Consider the following 6,899-nt stretch of genomic DNA (forward strand, 5'->3'; position numbering starts at 1 on the left):
TATTACCTTAGACAGACATTGGACCAACGTCTTTTTTCATACTCTTGAGTGTCCGTAACTTCTGCAGAGCTACAAGCGCATAGTCATTGTTCTTATAAAGAGGTTTACCAGCAGCGCACGATCCTGCATTGAGACAGTCATGCTGAGCGTCTCAGAAGGAAACTGGGGAACAAAAAATGGTTCAAATGGCTCTGAGCACTATGGGACTTAACGTCTGAGGTCATCAGTCCCCTAGAACTTAGAACTACTTAAATCTAACTAAACTAAGGACATCACACACATCCATGTATGTGGCAGGATTCGAACCTGCGACCGTATCGGTCGCGCGGTTCCACGCAAACTGGGGAACATTCAGGCACTCCGCGTATTTTATTTTGCATATTCTGCTGCTAACAGCACCATAGTGGTAAAATTTTCGTCAGAAGTGGCTCGTTTTTTACAGCGTTTTTGAAAATGGAACTTTAATTGTAATGTCCCTGTAGTTTATCTAGTAAGATCTCATGCAAAACATAACGGTATATAAAACAAAATAAAATTACTCTCTAAACTATAAACTCCGTCCGAGCTGATCTCGGAAGACCCTAACGGTGCTGACCGGCCGCCGTGTCATCCTCAGCCTATAGGCGTCACTGGATGCAGATATGGGGGAGCGTGTGGTCAGCGCACTGCTTTCCCGGTCGTTGTCAGTTTTCGTGACCGGAGCCGCTACTTCTCAGCCAAGTAGCTCTTCAGTTTGCCTCACAAGGGTCGAGTGCAACCCGCTTGCTAACAGCGCTCGACAGTCCCAGACGGTCACCCGTCCAAGCACTAGCCAAGCCCGACAACGCTTAACTTCGGTGATCTTACGGGAACCGGGGTTACCGCTGCGGCAAAGCTGTTGGCAAATCAAAATTATGACCTTTGAAATAAACACAGTATTGACCAATATCAGAAATAACAAACGCAAACATAAAAAATCTAACATAAGCCTTAAAAATTGTACCATACATAACAGATGTGAAAAAGTGACGCTGTATTTGCGGATTATTATTACTTGACTTTTTACATAAAATTAGATTTCACTGAGCGACATGAACACTAAAATGCACTTTAAGGATTTTCGTAAGCTCACTGGACAAAATATTAGTCACCTCCTTAAAAGAGCACACTAGTCGCTTTAGATAGTTATAGATGGTGTGGAACTGATGACAGACGGTTATGAGAGTCTGTACTGATTCCAGCGAAGTGCTGTGCGTGTGTGAGTCGGTTGTAAGGAATCAGAACAGTGATGTGGGTCGACGTGGAGGCGTGATAGAATGGCAGAAATGAGCTATCGTATTTCAATGGGCCAATGACCCCACTGTGGATGGAGGTGCCCTAATTGTTGGTATATCAGCGCGAACTGTCCAATGTGGTCAAAGGCAAAGGACGCGCCCGAAAGAGTACTTAAAGAATTTAGACGCGTATCTGCATGCCAAAGGAATGGTAGAGTATAATGGGCTGCTTGTTACGCGGCAGACGCTATATCAGGAGGGAGCTGCTATTCGTATCAAGGATGGGTTCAAGCACAGGGGTAAGTGGGACAGACAAGCAACATGTTCAGTCATGTATTAAAAATGTAACTGATAGCAGTAGGTCATCAAGGAGGGAACTGGCTGAGAGAATGATCTTATCTCAAGGTCACTGATAAGGACTTCTGTTGTCAGATTACACGCTTGGGCGACTTATTTTCATGATCACTCCCACTCGCACCACCTGTGGAACCACTGGCAACTGATCAAGGTCATGCAGGGGAACACCTAAGCCCCTTAGGCAACTATACAAGATCTTCCAGGGGAACCCTGTGCGACCCATGCACCTTAGGCAACAGAACTAGGTCATCATGTAATTCGAAGCCAGTCATGCGCTCCAGAATTGGTGCAAAACCCCTGGATCAATGGGAGCACATTAAAATGGGCAGAAGCAGCTCCTTCTATCCCTGGGCCAATAAGATTGAGCATCCCCTGTCCTTTATCACCCTTTACAACTAGTTCAATTGTGTAGTTCTCTTCACCCAAGGTCTGACACCATGGAGAGTAGTTCATGTTCGTTATATAAAATAGTTCTGTAGAGCCAGGGTCTGGAAATAATAAAAATGTTACAACAAATTAACTAATGATTTATTATTAACAATTTAGACTGTTCGAAAATACATTTTTACAAAAATTTGTTGATGTTTATTAACTAATTTTTTCTTTACGAAGCTATTTGTTGTAAACTCAATGGTTTTTTACAAAGCTATTTTTTCTTACATACACTAATTTAAAAATGTTTTAGTTGGTGTATTTACACCACCATTTCTTCTTACATATATACATTGGTTTTATTTACAAAGTAATTTTTTTGCTGAGCTATGACTACCAGGTATGCTACACTAATATTAGGGAACTTGAATACTACGTTTCCCAGTTTGTTTCTATTGACAATACATACATTTTCGTCTTATATACAGTATTTACATTTTAATCATTACTTTCTATATACAGTATATACGTGGGAAATGGGGACTTGTAGCAGCAGGTGAAGAAAAACCACACACACACACACACACACACACACACACAAACACACACACACACACACACACACACACACACACACACACACACAAACAGCTGTGACAAGCGATACACCCAACTGTTCCGCACACAAATCAACTATTTACAAATAAATAAACACACAGCCACACACTCAATCACTTGAATAGTGTGAATATAAGAGGATCCCGATCCTTTACCCACAGATGAACAGTTTGTCGTTACCACATCACACATCCTACTTTCAGCTCTATGTACCTCATGGCCTCTTCATAGAAAGATTACTTGACATACCTATCATCCAGTAGATTAAACTCTCTGTATCCAAATAAAGTAACTTTTGATCGGTGAAGTTTGCCTTCGCAAGCTCATAGTGGAATCGATTCATGTGGAGTTTGAAGAGGTCTAGAACACTGATATAGATAAGCTTTGTGAACTACACTGAAACGTTGGCCATCTCCATAGCAACTAATCCTTCATTGAAAATGGTGACGTGCAACATATTGGTCTGGTGATTTATCTATTGCGTCAAAACATTCCCCCCCCCCCCCCCAACTGTAAACTAAATGAAATTCGCAATATTCTCTAACATTTTCCATAGTTCTTCCGAAAATTGAATTATTCATTGCTGGCCGGTGTGGCCGTGCGGTTCTAGGCGCTTCAGTCTGGAACCGCGCTACCGCTCCGCTCGCAGGTTCGAATCCTGCCTCGGGCATGGATGTGTGTTATGTCCTTAGGTTAGTTAGGTTTAAGTAGTTCTAAGTTCTAGAGGACTGATGACCTCAGATGTTAAGTCCCATAGTGCTCAGAGCCATTTTTTGAATTATTCATTAACTTGAAAAAATCTGTTGTGGTTCTAACAAGTACCTTCCCCAAACTGATACACTGCCGTAGGTTTCTATAGTGTACAGAATATATCGCTACTTGTTCCCCAGCGTTAACAATAGCTTCGAGACGGTCCCACTTCGCGGGACTAGGTGCTACGGACACAGCTGCAGGCCGCTGTGCCGTCACGCAAATGGGCGAGATTTACTCATTCTACCTCCAGAACATATCCCTCACCATCATCCTCAGCCATATCATGGACCCTTTCCTTCAGTCTGGCGATTTCTCCCTTTGGACAACCATCGGAACACTCCAAACTTTAGCCTTTCGTTTCATAGCGTACCAATTGAATCTGTTCACATCTAAGTAAAGGATGTAGATTAAATGGTCAAATGGCCTGTGCTCCCCCTCACCAAATTGCTGGTTATCCGCCTTCGTGTATCTGTGAACACACTGGCAAAATTCCGCGTTCGAATAAGAGCAGCATGTCAGCATCGGCCAACAGTTTGATGCTGACACTTCTTCTTCTTAACATTGTGTCCCATGAAAGCCCTGGCATGGTGAAGTAGAGCCAGGATACAGAGATTTAGTGCCCAGACCTACACACCGGAATTTTTCCAAAATTCCGCGAGGAGGCGTACACCTGTGTTCATGTGCAGGGAGTGGCAACTGACCCTTAACATAGACAAATGTAATGTATTGCGAATACATAGAAAGAAGGATCCTTTATTGTATGATTATATGATAGCGGAACAAACACTGGTAGCAGTTACTTCTGTAAAATATCTGGGAGTATGCGTGCGGAACGATTTGAAGTGGAATGATCATATAAAATTAATTGTTGGTAAGGCGGGTACCAGGTTGAGATTCATTGGGAGAGTCCTTAGAAAATGTAGTCCATCAACAAAGGAGGTGGCTTACAAAACACTCGTTCGACCTATACTTGAGTATTGCTCATCAGTGTGGGATCCGTACCAGATCGGGTTGACGGAGGAGATAGAGAAGATTCAAAGAAGAGCGGCGCGTTTCGTCACAGGGTTATTTGGTAACCGTGATAGTGTTACAGAGATGTTTAACAAACTCAAGTGGCGGACTCTGCAAGAGAGGCGCTCTGCATCGCGGTGTAGCTTGCTCGCCAGGTTTCGAGAGGGTGCGTTTCTGGATGAGGTATCGAATATATTGCTTCCCCCTACTTATACCTCCCGAGGAGATCACGAATGTAAAATTAGAGAGATTAGAGCGCGCACAGAGGCTTTCAGACAGTCGTTCTTCCCGCGAACCATACGCGACTGGAACAGGAAAGGGAGGTAATGACAGTGGCACGTAAAGTGCCCTCCGCCACACACCGTTGGGTGGCTTGCGGAGTATAAATGTAGATGTAGATGTAGATGTAGATGCATAATCTCCTAAATCAGTGACGCCGAACTCCGGCCAAACATTCAGTGCGTGCCCATACTCTGCATCCGTTGTGGCAATGCTTGTTAGGTTACTGAAGACTGCGGTTATGTTGGGCAGTGTAGTTTCAAGGAGTCTCTGCATCAAATCCATATATACATAAGGAAGGCTGCTCCCTCCGTCACAATTCGAAACTTTGCATCATCCGGACATGCGGCCCTAGTGATAAGCGTGTCCTCCTGACTCATTGTCTCAGCAAGTTTCTGAAGAGACCCCTGCATGAAGCGAAACAAATCCAGGAAGCGGAGCGATACTTTTAACGTGATTCCGTTGCAAAAAGAAATATACTGTTCAACGGCAAAAGACTGGTACGTGCCATGGTAGTTGGTACTTCGAGTTGCAAGCATTGTGAGCTGCGACGCGTAACTTACCCGTTAGATGACAGTGGTCTCTACATGGAGATTCCGCTTTTCTATCTAATGACAGCCCTCAAATGAGGCGTTCAGAAGCAAAACGCAGTGAGTGCATCACAAAATATTTTTCAGGAAATGCAAAAAAACTTCGGACTTCGTTTGTATGGCACATATTCGGAATTCCTTTTCATGAAAGATTTATGTTTACCAAGGAATATATTTCTGACACTGTGAAATATTCGGCTTTCCTTTTACTAGTTACAGCCTATAATAATTAGAATTTACGAAGTTTTACACCTTTTCCCACAGATCTACAGAATTTTGCTTTTGTAGAGACGGATGTCCATATATTATCATAACATTACAGTAAAAAGATACCTTAACGTTGTCACAAAGGAGAAAAGAAAACGGTTTATTGACTAGAATAGACTGCGATTTCAAAATGTATCACATTAAATAAAGTTCTGAAAGTAGTTAAATCGTCACAAGCTTGCAAGTCCTGTCTTGCTCGTCTCATCCTCTGGATGAATTTCAACGTCGACGTCCGCCTCTGCATTGTTCACAGCTATTTGATAATCGTTTTTATTCTTGTAGAAAGCAAGATTTTTGTTTTCTTCCCAAGTCTTCCCGAAATGCTTTTCGAGCAGGAAATAAACGTCCCTTTCTTTTGCTTCCTTTAAAGCTCTTCCAATTCGAACAACATTTGATTACATTGACGAGTAGCAGGTAACTCGCTGCAAATAATAATCTGTAGTCAAATAGTTTATGCATTGGCTAGACTTGCGAGTTAATGGAATACACAGAAGTATTATATAAAAGATAAATGAATAATTTGATAAAAAGATTTCTATTCTAACGTCTGTAATTGATGGAGATGACAGAAACTTTTGTTTAATAATGTTTATTCAAGAAAGTACATCTCAAACAGAAAGTGATTCTACGATATCCAGTTAAAATACAAACAGAAAATAAACTTATAAAATGCAGTAACGATGCGTTGAGAGCGTTATGAGAATGGTAGCAAAAACTCCAAGCTAAATAGTCACACAAGATACACAAAAAACGAGGTCCAGTTCGTGATCAAAATACAAGATATATTCGCCAGTTCAAAATAATTCAGAGTTCAGAACGACAATTTACAAAATAATACACAAGAGATCCTGAGTAGAAACTCATACTCTGTCTGTTCTACAACCGTAAAAAGTTACAGTTCTGCACTTCTAGAAAACTAAATTTCTCCAAATGTTAAAGTATTATAGCAGCCATTCACAGCCCAGGATCAATCACCCACCCGCCCAAAAAGCGCACTATATCACCAGCAGATCTGCCTTCTCCAACAACCAACGTAAAAGTCCCCACATCGTTCCCTTGAGCTCTTCACTCGAAAAGCGTCCATCTCTACTTGACTTCAGCAGTGTTCCACACTGTCTGTCTCTCCACTGGCTGAAGGCCACCCTACCAAAAATACCCAATCTAAGCTCATATATTACAACAATACTTAAATTTAAAAAATGCTATAAACTTTTGATCACACTCAGATCATTTACAATAAATATAAATAATATTTTGTTCATACATCGTAAGCTCGTATCCTTGCGTAAGTACGTGCACGTTATATGACAACAAATTGTCGTTAAACATTGTTTAAACATTTATCTACGTCTGCTTGATAGAATCGCCGTTTAGTTCTCTTTTCAGTAGTGGTGTCAGC

At 41.7% G+C, this 6,899-nt stretch overlaps 1 pseudogene; it reads right to left on the minus strand.

The window, feature by feature from the left end:
- Window positions 1-763: 763 nt before the first annotated feature.
- LOC126185679 (5S ribosomal RNA) lies at window positions 764-882 on the minus strand (annotated as a pseudogene).
- Window positions 883-6,899: the final 6,017 nt, after the last annotated feature.

This window comes from Schistocerca cancellata, chromosome 4 (genome assembly GCF_023864275.1).
Source record: "Schistocerca cancellata isolate TAMUIC-IGC-003103 chromosome 4, iqSchCanc2.1, whole genome shotgun sequence".
NCBI lineage: Eukaryota > Metazoa > Arthropoda > Insecta > Orthoptera > Acrididae > Schistocerca > Schistocerca cancellata.